At 39.4% G+C, this 19,955-nt stretch overlaps 1 protein-coding gene across 26 annotated transcripts in view; it reads right to left on the bottom strand.

Moving 5' to 3' along the window:
* The window catches only part of LOC307185656 (cytosolic beta-glucosidase-like), a 488,042-nt gene that overhangs the window by 365,239 nt on the left and 102,848 nt on the right, over positions 1 to 19,955 (bottom strand). Inside the window, exon 7 of one of the 26 annotated variants that reach the window (XM_079920044.1) lies at positions 718 to 813. The exons of the other annotated variants lie outside the window; for them this stretch is intronic. The gene's annotated coding sequence lies outside the window, so the exon portion shown is untranslated. Of the gene's footprint in view, positions 1 to 717; positions 814 to 19,955 lie in introns of those variants that run through there. 26 annotated transcript variants of the gene reach the window in all.

Genomic DNA, 19,955 nt, shown 5'->3' with positions numbered 1-19,955 from the left:
CAATTCTACCCAACAGGTATTATTGTTGGTCCATTTTATAGCTGAAGCAAATGAGGCACAAAGAGGTGCCAGCAATAAGTGGTATCCGTTGGGGCAAAGAATCTACCTGTTGCCATCTCCCCTATGGGGAGGGTCTAGTGCCACAGCAAACAGAACCACACTGCCGTAAGTCAGTGCCTTGACACATCTTTGTGTTCCTCAACTGAAGCCATGGTTCTTTCAAAGCCTGTGAACTAGGGAAAAGTCCAAACACAAGCCCTCATTGTTTTAACCCATATATGAAAGTTGACAGCCATTTCCCCCACTCTATCCTCAGTTTCTTGAGTTTACCAGCACAGATATCCAGGCCCTCCTTGCTGAGCTGTTGCCTTCTGAAAGCTAGAGCCAGGCACTGTGGATCCAGTTTGTGTTTTCAATATGGAACCATTTTCCAGCAACTTTGGTGTGCAGGCCTGGGCTCTCCTGGAGTGGGATTAACAACCACAGGCTTGATTGCCCAATGCGACAGGCTATGGAAACAGCCCTCTGGAGAACACTGCTCACCAAAAGCCCGTTAGCTAATTACTCAGAGCCCATTTAGTAAGTGAACTTTCTGTGGATTAATTGGAGTGCTGTGAAAGGAAACTTGCAGCGAGAAGCTAGTTCTCTGTAGCCAGATTCCTCCCTGGGTGCACCCGGAATCAGGTGTCCTGGAGAGGCAGATGGTGTAGTGGTGCAGCCACAAGCTCTCAGCCTGGGCTGCCTGGATTTAAGTCCCAGCTCTGGCCCAGCTGTGCAGACTTCAGCAAGTTATTCTGGCCTCAGTTTCCCCATCTGTAAAATGAGGATCATAGGACCTATTTCAGTGATTTGGAGCTCTCAAATGTGGTAATGTCCCTGTGCACAGCACATAAGAACAATTCAGTAAATGTTAGCTGGTTTTATTTACTGCCCTTGATTATCTGTGTGGAAAAACCCACCTTATTCCAAAGAATACAGTATTAAAAGTGAGAGGAGGGAGAATAAACTTACTCCAGTTTGATTACTCAGTTGTTGTTTTTTTTAAGTCTTTGGGAAGTGGGAGCACACCGTGTGGCTTGCAGGATCTTAGCTCCCTGACCAAGGATCAAACCTGGGCCCCCTGCAGTAGAAGCACAAAGTCCTAACCACTGGACCTCCAGGGAATTCCCTGATTACTCAGGTTTGAGTAAGTAAACTTACTAAGGGCATCTGTGATGTCTGCTACACCTCTCATTCGGCAATTAAGATATAGTTTATTATTAGTTTGCATCACTGTGTTGCTAAGTGACTTTTCTTATACCTAAGCATTAATTATCTTATCAATCTGATTTTATGCTCCTTGAAGACAGGTTCCATGTACCTTCATGTCCACCCATACCTTCTAAACACTCAACAGATATCTGTTTGCTGATTGATGTTCTTGAGTAAATTTCTGTCATTCCTGATGAAAATCAGCTAGAGTGAATATTGGTTTGTTTGCTTTATTACCAAGAATATTTAATTCTTTCAGATTGAAAGATTCCAATCAATTTAACCTCTATTCATGTTGTGCTGTCAAGTTAGATATACATATAATCAGACCCATAGAATGAAATGGTAATAAAGTAAGCCAAGGCAAGAACTTATACTTCTCCTGAGCCACAGGTAGTTTATTTTCTGAGGATATCATACGAAAGTTAAAGTAGATGAATGCAAAAGCCTTCGTGATCTTAATGCCACTGGAGTTGGTCAACAGTTTAGCCTAAGAAGTAGAAGAGTCTCTAAAAAGCAAATTGAGGAAATTCCCTGGTGGTCCAGTGGTTAGGACTCCACTCTCTCACTGCTGTGGGCGCGGGTTGATCCCTGGTTGGAAGACTAAGATCCTGCAAGCTGCTCCGCGCGACCGAAAATTACAATAAAATAAAAAGCAAATTGAAGTTCTGCATGAATTAACTGTAATTGTCATTGAAGCTGTGCAAACCTGATCAAATAAGTTTATTGTCTGAAAAATCTGAAGTCTATTTTAGTATAGATGAAAACAGTATGTATCGTATTATTGAAACAACATTAACCCGGTAAACATTTTATGGGTTTGAGTACTTGATGATTACTTATTGAAAATTATAATTGTCAAGGTAAGTATTGAACATAATAACCTCATAATGTTGTAAAAGCCAATTACTGCTATTCAATCTCTTTTATGTTTTTAATTTAATCTCCTTAAAAGCATAAAAATAATATATTGATTTGTTTAAAGGGAAAATAAGAAAAAACATGTCACATCTTTTGATAAACATAGGTAGCTGCTGAATGGAAAAGTCAGAACTGGATACCTGCAGACCTGTCATTCAAACAGACGTAGGTAAAGAGTTAAATTATCAAGTTTCTATGGAAATAATTTTGTGCTTTAAAAAAGAGAAGAAAACCCTGAAATAGCTTCCTTTCTTCAGTGTGGTCATTTTCCTGATTCCACAAGCAGAAGCAAATACAATGTGACCTGCTAATTCCCAGCTGTGTAAAGATTTAAATCCATGTCTGAACACTGGACAATCAAATTATGTAGTAGTTCAGTAGCCAGAAATAAACCCAACACATAAATGCAGTTTATTTAACATTATTAACACAAATAAAATTTACACCTACAGTCCTGTGCATTAAAAATAACTTCTCTCACATCAAATAGCAGTATTTTGCTATACCAATCAAATTAAACCACCAGAAACATAGAGAAAGAAATCAATTCTGTAACAAACCTTTGAAAAGTATGGCATTCATCATGTTCAAGACAGGTTAATTCCCATTCTAAACAAACTTTCTCTTTCCAAGTTGGGGCCTTTGTTTTACATTCTTTTCTTTTCTTTGCTGGGAATGTGCACAATACAAACATTCTGTCAGTCTAGCCACAAAATCCTTTTTCTCCCAGCTACATGAATTAAAAGGAGAAAAAAAATAAAAACAACACACACACACACACACACACACACAATATCCTACTAGACCCAGAAAAATTTAACTGTATTGATTTTAGGCAAAAGTGGGACTAAAATCCTATACCAAGAATGAGAGTTGAATTTTCTGGTGAGAAATGTTTATAGAAAAAGCTTTCCCCTTGTTTCTTGTCAACAGCTTCAGAAACTGTAAAATCACTTCAGCAAATCTATTTGGCTAAAGGGAAAGAAGCCATTTTTAATGGCCTTCAAAACCCTACACTCCACATAGCTCTACAGATAGAAACTGATAGCCCCAAGCAGAGCCCTACTCTGAACAATAACTGCATCATCCACACTACCTGAATCATCTTCCTAAATTAGCATCCTCTGCAGCCACCATTAGCTCACATTTGAAAGACAGAGTCAGGACCAGTCATCCAAATCATGGACGACAATAACCTCACCTGTAAGTCATGAGCGAAGTAACAATGGCTGCTCAAAAGTGCATACAGAAAGGAAAGAAAGGCATAAGGTGTACATTTTAGAACAGAAAGAGACCTTACTGATTACCTAGTCTGGTCTTGTAGCTTCCATTACATCAGAGTGTGGGAGTGAAAATATGGAATGCAAAAACTTTCCCCACTGGCGAAGAAGAAATGAACCTACAGTGCCAAATGCCCACAGGACTTCTCAGCATTTGTGCAGGTACCTAGTTATTCTTCACGAAAATGGAAACAGTCAAAACTATTGTGTCAAAATTAAGACAGAGAGTTGGCTTTTTAGCTGGGGATTTGAAATTTGCATTTAGTTAAAACCAGTAAGCTGAAACATCAAAGTAAGTTTCTTTGTTTTGTCTCAGTTTTACTTTATATATTTTAATTAATTCATCAGGCATTCACTTATTAAGTCAACAAATATTTACTGAGAGCTACCAAGTATCAGGTACTGCCCTGACTGAAGGGGTAGAAAAATGGACCTAGCAGAAAAAGTCCCTGGGAAAGGGCTGTCAATAAACAAGTACAGGCATGTATACATGAGCTGGTGATAGGTGATACAAAGAAAAAGAAATCAGGTAAGAGCTGAGACTGTCAGAAGATGCTATTTTATATAGAATGGTCAAGGAAATCCTCACTGATAAAATGATATTTGAGACAAGATTTACAAAAGAAAGGGAGCAAATCTGAGAGTATACAATATGAGCATTCCAGGCTAAGGAAACAGCAAGTTCAGGGCTCTCAGGTGAAAACATTTTTGACATGTACAAGGAACAAGAAGGCCAGACTAGATTTGAATGATCAGAGGAAGAGTGGTAGAGCAAGAGGGAAAGAGGAAATGAGGACCATCAGGTAGGGTCTTGGAGGCCACAGCAAGGAATTTGGATCTAATTCCAAGTGAGACGGAAAGTCATCAGATTGTTTTGAGCAAAGAAGTGACCACTAGGAAGCAAGGGCAGAGCAGTTTAAAGAACGCCTGTAAGCAGTGGCAGCCCCTTCCCCACAGAACTTGCTTCATTCAAGACCTCAGTTCATCACCCACCACCACAATCATTACCAACACTCCACCCAACCCAGTAGAACCAGGAAAGGAAAGAGGTCATCTTATTACAGGTCATAGAGCAGCAAACATCCTTTCTTCTGGGACCTCTCCATCATCCCCTTCTGTAATACTGATGGGATCCAGATGTCCTCCCCCACCCCTTCTAAGTCAGGGACTGGTGAGCATTCCTTTGCTCAGGACTAAAGGCAAGAGTAGGATGGCAGAGGTAAGATGGGCAATGGTTGGAGAGCATCCTGCATCTGCCACAGTTTACCAAGGCAAAGATATACAAAGTTCTTATGGGTCGACCAGATGCCAGAAGATAGAGGAATTTAAGCACTTCCAAAAGGGCTATTCGTTAAATGAGGGGACCCTGCAGCAAGAGTTCATGGGGTGAGTGGCCTGCCCATGGTCTCTACTGAAGCTGGCAGGAAGACATCAAGACTGGACCAGGTCTCCTGGGCCAGGTGACTGTGTAGGGCAAGTATGACAACAGCTCTCCCGTGAGCACCCATAAGAGGTATCTTGGGGAAACTGCCACAAAGAAGAGTGAAAACTAGTTGATAAAGGAAAGTAGACTAAAGGGCTCTAAGAAAGCCTAAAAAGCCCCTTACCTAAAACTGTTGCCATTTATGTGATAATAATGTAATTCTGGTGATAACTCATTGAGGAATTTGCAAACACATATGGTTTAAATTGTGAAAACACCCAGTGAAAATTTTCTACTTTAAAAATTCCATAACAAGAGACTGATTAAATAGAGCTTATACATATATTGTCCTTTTACAGAATTAAATTCAAAACAATTCAACACAGAAAAGTTTAATAGTTTTCTCATGAAGTCATATTCACTTGCTCTTGGATTTTCCAAAGTTTTGAAATTAGGCAAAAATATCACTTTCAAAAATTGACTATTTTTTTAATCATGTGTATGATTAACAAGAAATAGTCTGGTCTGTAAGTAGAGCATTAGAATGATGTGACCCTGCCTCTACCTTTTGAACTGTGATTCTATGGACAAGTCACTTCCTCTTGCAGAGATGATATCCTCTATTCAAGAGTTTGCGTATAGAAATACACAGTTCCTAATCTGTGCATTTACAGTCCTTTGGGGAGAGTTCCTCCTAATACTTCTTACCTCCCATCCTGTTTTTACTGCAAGGTGGCCTGGAATCCACTGTGAATGTCTCACAGGCATTGGTTAGTTTTGCCTACCTTGCATCTACCTCCCACCAACCACTAGCAAGAACACCTCAGTTTTTCTGGAAAAATCATACTCTCCATACTCAGTGCACATGTTTGGATGGGACTGGCTCCATCCCCTAGATCCAGGTCTGGACACAAGATTTATTTCTGGTCAATCAACCTTTATCCAAACTGAAGTCATAATGATGTTGGCCCAAAGATGAACTCCTGATTCAAGTTGAATAATCAGAGCTAAGCCAAGCATTGGTTAGAGAAATGGGAGGATGTCATTCTCTTCTATTTGATCTTTTTTTTCCTCCAAAAGGTTTTAATTAGAATAAGTTGATGTGTCTATTACAGGATATAATAGAATATGAAATTTATAATTAAAATATGATTTATATAGTATTTTCCTTTTTACTGATAGCTATGAAAATAAGGCAAAATCCAAAAATTACTTACATTTAGAATGCTGACACTGTTGTAGCAGGTATTAAAATTTTATAAATATTTCTACTATATACAACATTTCTACCTGCAGATGAGTATCCTAGACTAAGCTAGGTTAGTTCTTCTAGCCTACATATTTTTTTTAATATCTTTATTGGAGTATAATTGCTTTACAATGGTGTGTAAGTTTCTGCTTTATAACAGAGTGAATCAGCTATACATATACATATATCCCCATATCTCCTCCCTCTTGCATCTCCCTGCCGCCCTCCCTATCCCACCCCTCTAGGTGGTCACAAAGCTTACCGAGCTGATCTCCCTGTGCTATGTGGCTGCTTCCCACTAGCTATCTGTTTTACATTTGGTAGTGTATATATGTACATGCCACTCTCTCACTTCATCCAGCTTACCCTTCGCCCTCCCCGTGTCCTCAAGTCCATTCTCTAGGTCTGCATATTTATTCCTGTCCTGCCCCTAAGTTCTTCAGAACCTTTTTTTTTTTTTTTTTTTAGAATCCATATATATCTGTCAGCATACAGTATTTGTTGTCCTCTTTCTGACTTACTTCACTCTGTATGACACACTCTAGGTCCATCCATCACAACAAATAACTCAATTTCATTTCTTTTTATCACTGAGTAATATTCCATTGTATATTTGTGCCACACCTTCTTTCTCCATTCATCTGTTGATGGACACTTAGGTTGCTTCCATATCCTGGCTATTGTAAATAGTGCTGCAGTGAACACTGTGGTACATGACTCTTTTTGAATTATGGTTTTCGCCAGGTATATGCCCAAGACTGGGATTGCTGGGTCATATGGCAGTTCTATTCTTAGTTTTTTAAGGAACCTCCATACCGTTCTCCATAGTAGCGGTATCAATTTACATTCCCACCAACAGTGCAGGAGTGTTCCTTTTCCTCCACACCCTCTCCAGAACTTATTGTTTGCAGGTTTTTTGATGACAGGCAATCTGACCAGTGTGAGGTGATACCTCATTTAGTTTTGATTTGCATTTCTCTAATGATTACTGATGTTGAGCATCCTTCCACGTGTTTGTTGGCAATCTGTATACCTTCTCTGGAGAAATGTCTATTTGGGTCTTCTGACCATTCTTGGACTGGGTTTTTTGTTTTTTGATATTGTGCTACATGAGCTGCTTGCATGTTTTGGAGATAAATCCTTTGTCAGTTGCTCCTTTTGCAAATATTTTCTCCCATTCTGACGGTTGTCTTTTTGACTTGTTTATGGTTTCCTTTGCTGCGCAAAAGATTTTAAGTTTCATTAGCTCCCATTTGTTTATTTTTGTTATTATTTCCATTTCTCTAGGAGTTGGCTCAAAAAGGATCTTGCTGTGATTTATGTCATAGAGTGTTCTGCCTATGTTTTCCTCTAAGAGTTTGATAGTGTCTGGCCTTACATTTACGTCTTTAATCCATTTTGAGTTTATTTTTGTGTATGGTGTTAGGGAGTGTTCTAATTTCATTCTTTTACATGTAGCTGTCCAGTTTTCCCAGCACCACTTATTGAAGAGGCTGTCTTTTCCCCATTGTGTATTCTAGCCTCCTTTATCAAACATAAGGTGACCATATGTGTGTGGGTTTATCTCTGGGCTTTCTATACTATTCCATTGATCTATATTTCTGTTTTTCTGCCAGTACCATACTGTCTTGATTACTGTAGCTTTCTAGTATAGTTTGAAGTCAGGGCACATGATTCCTCCAGCTCCGTTTTTTCTTTCACAAGTTTGCTTCAGTTATTCGGGATCTTTGTGTTTCCATACAAATTGTGAAATTTTTTGTTCTAGTTTTGTGAAACCTGCCATTGGTAGTTTGATAGGGATTGCATTGAATCTGTAGATTGCTTTGGGTAGTATAGTCATTTTCACAATGTTGATTTTTCCAATCCAAGAACATGGTACATCTTTCCATCTGTTTGTATTATTTTTAATTTATTTCATTGGTGTCTTAGAGTTTCCTACATACAGGTCTTTTCTCTCCTTAGGTAGGTGTATTCCTAGGTATTTTATTCTTTGTGCTGCAATGGTAAATGGGATTGTTTCCTTAATTTCTCTTTCAGATTTTTCATCAATAGTGTATAGGAATGCAAGAGATTTCTGTACATTAACTTTGTATCCTGCTACTTTACTGATTAGCTCTAGTAGTTTTCTGGTAGCATCTTTAAGATTCTCTGTGTATAGGACCATGTCATCTGCAAACAGTGACAGTTTTACTTCTTCTTTTCCAATTTGGATTCCTTTTATTTCTTCTTCTTCTCTGATTGCTGTGGCTAAAACTTCCAAAACTATGTTGAATAAGAGTGGTGAGAGTGGGCAACCTTGCCTTGTTCTGGATCTTAGTGGAAATGGTTTCATTTTTTCACCACGGAGAATGATGTTGGCTGTGGGTTTGTCAGATATGGCCTTCATTATGTTGAGGTAGGTTCCCTCTATGCCTACTTTCTGGAGAGTTTTTATCATAAATGGGTGCTGAATTTTGTCAAAAGCTTTTTCTGCATCTATTGAGATTATCATATGGTTTTCTCCTTCAATTTATTAATATGGTGTATCACATTGATTGATCTGCATATATTGAAGAATCCTTGCATTCCTGGGTTAAACCCCACTTGATCATGGTGTATGATCCTTTCAATGTGCTGTCAGATTCTGTTTGCTGGTATTTTGTGGAGGATTTTTGCATCTATGTTCATTAGTGAGATTGGCTTATAGTTTTCTTTTTGTGTGACATCTTTGTCTGGTTTTTGTATCAGGGTGATGGTGGCCTTGTAGAATGAATTTGGGAGTATTCCTCCCTCTGCTATATTTTGGAAGAGTTGAGAAGGATAGGTGATAGCGCTTCTCTGAATGTTTGATAGAAGTCACCTGTGAATCCATCTGTTCCCGGGCTTTTGTTTATTGGAAGATTTTTAATCACAGTTTCAATTTCAGTGCTTGTGAAAGGTCTGTTCATATTTTCTATTTCTTCCTGGTTCATTCTTGAAAGGTTGTGCTTTTCTAAGAATTTGTCCATTTCTTCCAGGTTGTCCATTTTATTGTCATATAGTTGCTTGTAGTAATATCTCATGATCCTTGTATTTCTGCAGTGTCAGTTGTTACTTCTCCTTTTTCATTTCCAATTCTGTTGATTTGAGTCTTTTCCCTTTCTTTCTTGATGAGTCTGGCTAAAGGTTTATGAATTTTGTTTATCTTCTCAAAGAATCACCTTGTAGTTTTATTGATCGTTGCTATTGTTTCCTTCATTTCTTTTTCATTTACTTCTGATCTAATTTTTATGATATCTTTACTTCTGCTAACTTTGGGGGGTTTCTTGTTCTTCTTTCTCTGATTGCTTTAGGTGTAAGGTTAGATTATTTCTTTGAGATTTTTTTTGTTTCTTGAGATAGGATTGTACTGCTATAACTTTCCCTCTTGGAACTGCCTTTGCTGCATCCCATAGGTTTTGGGTCATTGTGTTTTCAGTCATTTGTTTCTAGGTATCTTTTGATATCCTCTTTGATTTCTTCAGTGATCTCTTGGTTATTTATTAGTGTACTCTTTAGCCTCCATGTGCTTGTATTTTTTACAGTCTTTTTCCTGTAACTGATATCTAGTCTCATAGTGTTGTGGTAGGAAAGGATACTTGATATGATTTCAATTTCTTAAATTAACCAAGGCTTGATTTATGACCCAAGATATGATCTATCCTTGAGAATGTACCATGAGCACTTCAGAAGAAAGTGAATTCTGTTGTTTTGGGATGGAATGTCCTATAAATATCAATTAAGTCCATCCTATTTAATGTATCATTTAATACTTGTGTTTCCTTATTTATTTTCATTTTGGATGATCTGTCCGTTGCTGAAAGTGGGGGGTTAAAGTCACCTACTGTGATTGTGTTACTGTCAATTTCCCCTTTTATGGCTGTTAGCATTTGCCCTATGTATTGAGGTGCTCCTATGCTGGGTGCATAAATATTTATAATTATTATATCTTCTTCTTGGATTGATCCTTTGATCATTATGTAGTGTCCTTCTATGTCTCTTTTAATAGTCTTTATTTTAAAGTCTATTTTGTCTGATATGAGAATTGCTACTCCAGCTTTCTTTTCATTTCCATTTGCATGGAATATCTTTTCTCATCCCCTCACTTTCAGTCTGTATGTGTCCCTAGGTCTGAAGTGGGACTCTTGTATACAGAATATATATACAGGTCTTATTTTTGTATCCATTCAGCCAGTCTATGTCTTTTGGTTGGAGTATTTAATGCATTTACATTTAAGGTAGCTAGTGATATGTATGTTCCTATTACCATTTTCTTAATTGTTTTGTGTTTGTTATTATAGGTCTTTTCCTTCTCTTGTGTTTCCGCCTGGAGAAGTTTCTTTAGCATTTGTTGTAAAGCTGGTTTGGTGGTGCTAAATTCTCTTAGCTTTTGTTTGTCTGTAAAGGTTTTAATTTCTCCATCAAATCTGAATGAGATCCTTGTTGGGTAGAGTAACCTTGTTTGTAGTTTTTCCCTTTCATCACTTTAAATTAATGTCCTGCCAGTCCCTTCTGGCTTGCAGAGTTTCTGCTGGAAGATCAGCTGTTAACCTTATGGGGATTCCCTAATATGTTATTTGTTGCTTTTCTCTTGCTGCTTTTAATATTTTTTCTTTGTATTTAATATTTGATAGTTTGATTTTTATGTGTCTTGGTGTGTTTCTGCTTGGATTTATCCTGTATGGGGCTCTCTGCACTTCCTGGACTTGATTGACTATTTCCTTTCCCATATTATGGAAGTTTTCAACTATAATCTCTTCAAATATTTTCTCAGTCCCTTTCTTTTTCTCTTCTTCTTCTGGGATCCCTATAATTCGAATGTTTGTGCATTTAATGTTGTCCCAGAGGTCTCCGGGACTGTCCTCAATTCTTTTCATTTTTTTTTCTTTATTCTCCTCTGTGGTAGTTATTTCCACTATTTTATCTTCCAGGTCACTAATCCGTTCTTCTGCTTCAGTTATTCTGCTATTGATTCCTTCTAGAGAATTTTTTATTTCAGTTATTGTGTTGTTCATCACTGTTTGTTTGCTCTTTAGTTCTTGTAGGTTCTTGTTAAACATTTCTTGTATTTTCTCCACTCTATTTCCCAGATTTTGAATCATCTTTACTATCATTACTCTGAATCTTTTTCAGGTAGACTGCCTATTTCCTCTTCATTTATTTGGTCTTGTGGGTTTTTACTTTGCTCCTTCATCTGCTGCATATTTCTCTGTCTTCTCATTTTGCTTAACTTACTGTTTTGGGGTCTCCTTTTGCAGGATGCAGTTTCATAGTTCCCATTGTTTTTGGTGTCTGCCCCCAGTGGGTAAGGTTGGTTCAGTAGCTTGTGTAGGCTTCCTGGGACTGGTGCCTATGTTCTGGTGGATGAGGCTGGATCTTGTCTTTCTGGTGGACAGGAGAGCATCCATCCGGTGGTGTGTTTTGGGGTGTCTGTGAACTTATTATGATTTTAGGAAGTCTCTCTGCTAATGGGTGGGTTTGTGTTCCTGTCTTGCTAGTTGTTTGGCATGGGGTGTCTAGCACTGGAGCCTGCTGTTCGTTGAGTGGAGCTGGGTCTTAGCATTGAGATGGAGATCTCTGGGAGAGCTCTCACTGATTGATATTATATGGGACCAGGAGGTCTCTGGTGGTCCAATGTCCTGAACTCGGCTCTCCCACCTCAGAGGCTCAGGCCTGACACTGGCCAGAGCACCAAGACCCTGTCAGCCACACGGCTTCTGTCCTGTGTAACTTCTCAATGGCAATGGTTTTTCTGGTGATACAAAGAGGGCTGGTTTTCCTTGAACCTTCAGGCTTCAGTTTTGCCTTGGTCATAACATGCATGTAAAGAAAACACCCAAGTCCAAGGAAAGAATCAAAGCAGGAATCTTCCCTTTGATCTTTATTTTTTCTTTACTTTTTATTTTGTATCGGTGTATAGCCAATTAACAATGTTGCAATAATTTCAGGTGCACAGCAAAGGGACTCAACCATACATACACATGTATCCACTGACGCAAGCCTGTATCTGCTAGCACCCACCACAAGGAGAGAGACTGGTAGTTGAAGAAAATTCACCAGAAAAAAGTAGAACCAAGAGATGGAGAAGGTTAAGCCTCTAAGTCCAATTAATTTTAAAACCTATCCTTGGACATTTCAGCCACTTGAGCAAATAAACTCCCTTATTTCTATTAAGTTTTTTGTAACTGAAACCAGTTTCTGTTAAGTTATTTGTAACTGAAAGAGAGGTATCTGATGGACATAGTCTATACGTTGAATTATTTATCCAGTCTAATTCAGTGATATACAAATATTTTTATAATATACGTAGATAATGAGCCAAATAAAATATAAATCAGCATAAAAATAATTTTCTACATTTTTAGTAGGATTTTCTCAACCAATAGATAGTAAAGGTACCATTAGAAAATTTTGCAGAGTCGTAGATGGACCTAGAGAATCATACAGAGTGAAGTAAGTCAGAAAGAGAAAAACAAATATTGTATAATATCGCTCATATGTGGAATCTAGAAAAAATGGTACAGATGACCTCATTTGCAAAGCAGAAATAGAGACACAGATATAGAGAACAAACTTATGGCTACCAAGTGGAGAAGGGGGGTGGAATGAATTGGGAGATTGGGATTGACATATATACACTACTATGTCTAGAATAGATAAATAATGAGAACCTACTGTATAGCACAGGGAACTCTACTCAATGCTCTGTGGTGACCTAAATGGGAAGGAAATCCAAAAAGGAGGGGATATATGTATACGTATGGCTGATTCACTTTTCTGTACAGCAGAAACTAACACAACATTGTAAAGCAACTATACTCCAATAAAAAGTAATTTAAAAAAGAAAAAGAAATAAAATTTTGGCCATCCCTTAGGTTCTAAAACTCTATGATGTTTAAAAGTCTTTGCGTTACATGCATCAAGGTATAAACTTGCTCATAAATGACATAGGGACATTAGTCCTCCGAGTTTAATCAATAAGCAGCTGTGTACATTTGCCCGGTATTGTGAAATGTGAAAACTTTGAGACAATGATGTTACGTTGTGGGTTTTGCTGATTAGGGTCATGGAAATAAGGTTGTGGATTCTGAGTAAGACCAAAAAAAATTTTAAATCCAGAAGATGCCTTTTGTTTTGATCTTTCTTTGTGTGCCGGTGGAGATTTCACTCTGGGTAATATAAATCACCAACATGCTAATTAAGCTGTGTTTCTCACTTTAAGGTCTTTTTGTGCTTCCCTCAAAGTGACAACATATGGAACATCATCATTTTCCTTAGATCTGAGATCACAAAGTGTCCACAAGCTATATACAGTTGTAGTGATACAATAGCCAGCAAAAAATAAGGCTTTAAATATCACCCACCACAAAACCTGGAATATAAAATGTGAAATTTGCAGAGGCATGACTAATGGGGTGATTTCTATTTTTCCAGCAACTGAACACCCAGTCCATGAACCGTGCACACATAATACTTAGAAAACAGTCTTAGAGAAAACTGACAGATATATGGGGTATTTTATCTTGCATTATGTGATTTGTAGAAGTAATCTCCAGTGGAAGCACTTCAAAGGAAGGCATTAAACAAGTATAAAATAACTAATCTACAAGTATTTATTAAGTGTTTGCTATGTAGCCAGCCAAATCCAAGGTGGCTGAGGAGGAAATAAGGGTGTGAAATCTAAGGACCCTGTTGAGAGTAACCTGCTAACTGTGTCCCCTCTTTCAGCCTCATCCTTCTAAACCACTATACATGTGGCTCCCAGGCTGATTGATTCAAAGCACAGTCTGACTCATTTCACTGTCCAGCTCAAGCATCTTCTGTGGCTACCCACTGCCTATTAAATACATTCTGGATATCTCAGGTTGGCACAAGATTAGATAGCCTAAACTTTTAGCCTTATCTCCCAGCATTCCCCTTCGGGTGACCTGACACAAATTAGCATTTTTATCTGAGAAGGAACTGGTTCTAGAATGGCTATGACAATGAAGACAACAATGATGATGGAGAAGAAAAGGAGGAGGAAGGAGACTGACATTCTTCGATTGGTTACCACGTGCTGAGTATTAGCTGTTGCGCTAAGTATTTAATGTCCATAGTTTCATTATAACCCTATGAGGGGTGTACTACTTTCATGTCCATTTTTTTCTATTGAAGTGAGATTCACATAACACAAAATTAACCAGTTTAAAAATTTTTTATTACTTTTTATTGGAGTATAGTTGCTTTACAATGTTGTGTTAGTTTCTGCTGTACAGAAAAGTGAATCAGCCATACGTATACATATATCCCCTCCTTTTTGGATTTCCTTCCCATTTAGGTCACCACAGAGCATTGAGTAGAGTTCCCTGTGCTATACAGTAGGTTCTCATTATTTATCTATTCTAGACATAGTAGTGTATATATGTCAATCCCAATCTCCCAATTCATTCCACCCCCCTTCTCCACTTGGTAGCCATAAGTTTGTTCTCTATATCTGTGTCTCTATTTCTGCTTTGCAAATGAGTTCATCTGTACCATTTTTTCTAGATTCCACATATGAGCGATATTATACAATATTTGTTTTTCTCTTTCTGACTTACTTCACTCGTATGACAGTCTCTAGGTCCATCCACGTCTCTGCAAATGGCACAAAAATTAACCATTTTAAAGTGAAAAAGCATTTAGTACATTTACAATGTTGTACAACCACCACCTCTGTCTAGTCTCAAAATATTTTCATCACCCTAAAGGGAAGCTCCATATCCATTAAGCAGTTTCTCCCCCTCCGTCCCTCCTCCCAGCCCCTGGAAATCACCAATCTGCACTCTGTCTCTATGTCATCCCCACTTTAAAAATGAGGAAATTCAGTCTTAAAGAGGAGAACCTACTTGTCCAAATTCTCACTGGTAAGAATAGTAGAGCTGAGATTCTGTCCCCTGCCTTAAAACGATTAAGCTATGAGGCTTTTGAAACACATTTACTTGAAGAATAAACTTGCCATGAATACAGGGATTAGAGAGTGGTTGAATGGTGCACCATGGGGAACTAATAACTATAAAATAGACCAGGTCCCCCACCCACCCCTAAGACGCCACAGGCAATGGGCCAAAGAGACATCACCGGCAGCTCTCAGCACCATGAAGGCCCCCAGAGGTTCATTTCTAACAAGCATCTGCACCCATCATTTATGTATTATGCGATACGTATTGAGCATCTACCATGAGCTCAGTGCATAAGTTTCAGCTATAAGCATAGTCTACTTTAAAACCTCCCAGAAGGGACAAGGTTCAAAACAAAATATCTGTAAGCCTGTACATGCCATCCTCCTTAAAATGCGCCATTGTTTTTCTCATGTTGGGATCCTAGTTCTTTTCTAGAATATAGTATGAACATTATAAAATATCTTATATAGCAGATGTAAATATCCCAGACTATAATATGATATGCATACTGCAATATTATATTTATATAATATTACATATTATGATAATTTAATCCAAATCTAGATATAATATTATTATACATAAGAAATCATACATATTAACTCAATATAGTGTTGTAAGATATCTCACTTGACCCTGGTCTAGATGAACCACTACAACAGCTGTCTGACTTGTGCCCCTAATCGCAGCCTTGCTACCTGTATTAGAGCACTCCAGAGAAACAGATCCTATAGGATGGAGTGGTGGGGGTTGGGGGGGAGTTGGTTGTAGAGAGGCAGATTTTGAGGAACTGGCTCACTTTCTTGTGGGGACTGACAAGTACAAAGTCTTCAGGGCAGGCTACAGCTGATGTTGCAGCTTGAGTCCAAAGGCAGTCTGGACACAGAATTCCTTCTTCTTCAGGGAACCTCAGCCTTTTTCTTTTAATTTCCTCAACTGATTGAATGAAGCCCATCCATACATTATAGAGGGTAATCTGCTTCACTCAAAGTTTACTGATTTAAATGTTAATAACTACTGAAAAAATACCTTCACTTCAACATCTAGACTGGTGTTTTATCAAACATCTGGCCACTACAGCCTAGCCAAGTTGACACATAAAATTAACCATCATATTAGTTATGAACTAGATTTTGAACCACATCCCCACCCCACCCCCCCAAATTCATATGTTGAAGCTTTAACTTCCAATGTGACTGTATTTGGAGAATGGGCTTTAAGGAGGTAATTAAGCTTAAATGAAGTCATAAGGGTGGGGCCCTGATCTAATCAAACTAGTGTCCTTATAAAAAGAGGAAGAGACAGCAGAGATCTCTCTCTTTCTTCCCCATCCACACAGAAGAAAGGTCATGTGAGGACACAGCAAGAAGGCAGCTATGTAAGCCAAGGTGAGAGGCCTGACCAGAAACCAACCTGTTGGCGCCTTGATCTTGGACTTCTAGCCTCCAGAAATGTAAGAAAATAAAATTCTATTGTTTCAGCCACCCAGTGGTATTTTACTATGGCAGCCCTAGCAGAGTAATACTCTACCCAAATCTCTCCCTGATAGAGTAGTCAGGGACCCACTGAGAACACACATTAAATTCTCTCCATCCTTTGCCCAGAACCTTACAAGTACTCCTATTTCCATCAAAGTATCAAAGAAGAAGTCAATGCCATTAAAGGTCTACCCTGTCCTACAGGATCTGTTCACAGAGGTTTCCTCTCTCTCTCAGTGACTTCTTTCCCCTCAGCCATGTCATTCCAGCCACGTTGGCCCCCTTGCTGTCCCTGGGCCATGCCAGGCCAGATCCCAGCTCAGAAATTCTATGCTGGATCTTCCCTCTGCATGGGAGCTTCTTCCCAAATGGAAGGACTGTTTCCACTCTCATCTCCAAGCCAACCCTCACAAGATCCCTACTCAATGAGATGTATGCTGCAACCAGCCCTTGACCTCCACCCCTACCCTCTGCTCCCAGGATCTCTGGTCCCCCTGCCCCTGCTTTACCTCATCAGTCCTCTCAGGAACCCCATGAAGTACATGCTATTATTACCCCCATTTTACAGATGAAGAAACTGAGGAACAGACGGTTTCATTACCATGCCTTTGCCCATGAATCCCCAAAGTCTGAAGAGACCAGAAGAGACCAGAATTTGAAGCCAGGCTGTCTTACTCTAATTCCAAACCCTTAATCACTCAATTAGACTGTCTCTAGCTGTTTGTGAGGAGAGAAGGAACTGCCATTTTTTCCCAGCTTTACTAAGATATAATTGACATAGAACATTGTGTAATTTTAAGATGTACAGTGTAATGATTTTATATATGTGTATATTATGATATGATGACCACAGAAAATGCTGCTTTCTGAATGAGCCATGCATTAGGCACAGCTCACAGCCCCACGCCAGTGCACACCCTTAGTACATTGTCTCATTTAACTGCCAAACAATTCTGGGAAGTCAGCATGGTTCCCTTCATACAAATGTGGGCGTGGCTTTTTAGGAGAGACTGGGTAACAGCAAATGAGAGAATTCCAATCTACTCTCCAAAATATTTATCTGCATGCTCCAAGGATCCGGGTTCTCTCCATCTGTCTATTCTGACATCCATGATATCTGCTTCGGTTTCAGGATTCTCTCAGTGCCCCCAAAGCTCCAGGCTCTCCTCTTGTGAATGTAACACAACAGCCAGAATTTCAGACTTCCCTTTCTCACACCACATGAGAAAGACCAAGCATCTCCTTTAACTGCTCCAATGGAAGCGATAGGAACCACCTTTGTAGAAATGCCAACCAATATCTTCCTGCATCCCTTTAGCTCTGTTTGGGTAACATCCCTTTCCATGCTCCAGTCAAGAGTGTCTCGGGAAAAGGATTCTCTTACTGACTTGAACTAACTAGGGCTCGTCTCTGAAGCTAGGGTGGAACCATTCTTGCCAAAATTAGGGGGTTGAAATGGGGACCATTTCATTTGCTCAGGGGAAATGTGGGACAATGTCAGAAGAAGTAACATATGTCCACTGGGAAAGGGTAAGGTGTAAAACCATTTCAAGTTTTTAATACTTAAGCAGGATACTGGTGCTTTCACTGGTTGTCAGTACAAACCTGGTACAAGGGAAGAAGAAGAGTGTGCGGGGGGCGGGGTAGTCTGTGTGGGAGTTTGGGGGGTTGTGGGATAAAGGGGGTGCATTTCATCTCCTACAACAGGAAATTGGTAGAGCAAGCAAATGCAAGAACCAGGTCAGACCGAGAGGACCCAGTGCCTTAGGTCAGCCGTGAGCATCAGAATTTACAAGGCAGAGCAAGAACAGGAAGGCAGAAAGGTGAAGGAAAGAGAAAGAGGTTTTGCCTACATGACAATTTTGCCTTCTCTGTGAGGCATGAGCTATCTATCGGACAGGCAGGCTACCAAACAAGAAGCGATCGACTCTGCAAAAACAAGCATACATTATAGAAATTCTCAGATGGGATGATCCTCCCGAGAATTCTGTTACATCCTAGCTAATTAGCCAAGTAGATAATTCATTTTACTCTTGAGAATCCAGTTTTCCCTGAGGGGGGAAAATATTCAAGGACTGCAAAAAGAGAGTCCGATATGACTATGTTGCTAAGTACCAAGCGTTCGTCCTCCAGGGCTGGAGCCCAGCAAGGGCAAAGCAAAGCCAAATTTTCTGGCTTTGGCAGTAGCCACTCCCCTCATCCTTCCCATCACCCCCTCCCATCTCATTTTCCTGTCCCCTCCCCTAGCATTTAGGCCTGGAGATATCTCATGCCATGGGAATGCAGATCCTGGAGAGAATTCCTCTTGTTACTGCCAAAATATATAGTAGGGAGAAGCACACAGTATGATGTTGGCAGAACACAGGGGGAACAAAAAGCGTACCCAGTGCTCAGTGAGTTAGAAGAGCACCACTGGGTAAACATGGATGAGCAAAGACAGCTGCAGAAATTCTCTTGAGCAACACAGTTCCCCCTTGCCCCCATGCTGGAAGAGAACAGGGCTGATCAAAGCCATAATGAAGGTGTGGCTACATCTAAAGACAGAATGGAGCAAGAGAAAAGAGAAGTTTAGCCCTAAAAACATAGGAAGTTGGGCAGAATTTATCAATATGTGTCCAGCACATCCAGGGATTGGTGCCCTGGGCAACAAGTACAATTTTTGTGCCCCTATGTAGGAATATTATTATAATAGAGGTGAATGCATTAGGCTAAAAGATGATGAGGCTGTTAGCCCCTGCCCTGGCATGACCATCTAGCTACATTTTAAACTCTTCCTATGTTTCACTTATAGCTTTTTTCCAGAAAGAGAATGTGTTAACTAATTGACACAAATACCTTATGTCCTCAACAGTTGTATTTCAAGTCATAAATTAATAAATCGACACTTTGGTTTATATATCGGTATCTTGCAAGTTGTTAGCTACAAGTCTATTCCATGAGAAACTGCTATACTCTGGAAATGCTGACACTTTAGTTTCTGAACAAGCAAAGCTGAAGAGCATGGCTATGGCCGTCCTCCAAAGGGCCTTGTTCAACTATCTGGCTGGATTCTGTGGGTCTCCTTCCTTTTGTTCATGCCTTTCAAGCTACAATAGCAATGCAGGGTCATCAGCAAGGTCGACTTCATCGCAAAGGATTAGCCTCTGCTCTAATTAGAAATATGAGACAGTTTTGTAGGTTGGTTTTTTGCGGCCACCTTATACAAAGCAGCCAAAAGGCAAAACACCCTACAGAATTTAAGAGCTGTAATGAGTTCTCATTTCACAAAGAATCTCAAAGAAATCAAATGACTTGTATATGGCCACACATTTTTGGCAAAAACAAAACTGAAGATTCTTGGTTTAAGTCTAGGGTTTTTTCCATTGCAGCACAACGGTCCCCAAAGACCATCAAGGTTATCACCATATCCACCAAAAACCGTGTTTCTACAAC

Source organism: Stenella coeruleoalba (genome assembly GCF_951394435.1).
Source record: "Stenella coeruleoalba genome assembly, chromosome: 4".
Taxonomy (NCBI): Eukaryota; Metazoa; Chordata; class Mammalia; order Artiodactyla; family Delphinidae; genus Stenella; species Stenella coeruleoalba.
This window is presented reverse-complemented; position numbering and strand designations above follow the sequence as displayed.